Source organism: Halyomorpha halys, unplaced genomic scaffold, assembly GCF_000696795.3.
Source record: "Halyomorpha halys isolate HHAL.00 unplaced genomic scaffold, Hhal_1.1 Scaffold85.1, whole genome shotgun sequence".
Taxonomy (NCBI): Eukaryota; Metazoa; Arthropoda; class Insecta; order Hemiptera; family Pentatomidae; genus Halyomorpha; species Halyomorpha halys.
The window spans coordinates 690,866-692,085 of NW_027112611.1; the positions used below are offsets into that span (position 1 = coordinate 690,866).

General features: G+C 31.5%; 1 protein-coding gene across 1 annotated transcript in view; it reads right to left on the minus strand.

Annotated features, from left to right (window-relative positions):
• The window catches only part of LOC106677044 (uncharacterized), a 15,802-nt gene extending 15,474 nt beyond the window's left edge, over window positions 1–328 (minus strand). The window contains exon 1 of the mRNA XM_014414723.3: window positions 288–328. The gene's annotated coding sequence lies outside the window, so the exon portion shown is untranslated. The remainder of the gene's footprint in view (window positions 1–287) is intronic.
• Between the last annotated feature and the right edge of the window lie 892 nt (window positions 329–1,220).

Here is a 1,220-nt window from a genome sequence, read left to right on the forward strand (position 1 = left end):
ATACAGGTTTAATACAATCAGTAACAGTTTTTTCAATAAGCAAATCGATTGGTATATAATAAATTTTAAATCCATAGAGAGCGAACGGAGATAATATAAAAAATTATTTATATATATTTTTTTGTTCCTAGGACACACAGACACCCATGGACACGTCTAATGTTTTTCAATATAGTGTCACCGAAGAAGATTCATTGAAATAGGCAATCCTACGCCCGTAATCTCCCATTGCGTCCTCATCAATTAAATGTATTTTATCAAAGTAAAACAAAAAATATTGTACTTACGTTCTATATGAAAATTAAAGATAAAATGTCAACGCAGGCAGCGGATGCACCGATAGAAGTAGACTGTGAAGCACTGGGCGGGGGGAGTCAGCAGCTTCACTCCTTCTGTAAGTATGTTGCAATATTATCGATATACATAAATATCGATATTTTCGTTTCATCATTTCATAAATGTAGGGAGACATACTTTCGGGATTTCTTAATCACATTAAGAAATAAATAAATAAAATATTATTATTAGGTATTCCAGATTCGATAATGTCGCGATATCGGTTTTTCAATATTTTTATAATAATTTAATTTAATATTTTGCTATATCAACAAATCATTTTACGATAACATAAAAGTCACAAACTTGTTCATATCGGTTTATGGGATTCAATATTACCATGATATCAGAAGGAATATACAAAAAAAATATTGATGTGGCACTTAAAGAAAATATGAATCATTATTAGATCATTCAATTTAAGGTTAAGAAAAACATTGAGAAGTTGTACGTATCAGTAGATATACAGAAATATATACAGCTCCTATTTACAAAATGATATATACAACTGGTCTCATAGAGTACCCTCGGATAACTATATTAGATGTCTCTTCCAAACACTTTTTTCTTACCCTTCTATTATTACCTTAGCAAAAACAAATACAACACATCCAACATTAAAATATATACGAGGGTAAGTCAATATTTATCCGCAGTTTAATTATATTTTGTTTATGTTGGTAATGTCTATGCAAGTTTCAAGCTGATAGGTTAGTTTTATTACCCCTGTAATGCTGTTAATCATGGCTGCTCTGCTTTCTATTTTCACTAAAGAAGAACAACGTTCAGTGATCATTTTTTGTGGTTGGAAGGCGTATCAGGGGCCGAAATTCATCGAAGACTGTTGGTAAAGTACGGGAACAGTATTTGGCCACAACGGAGTG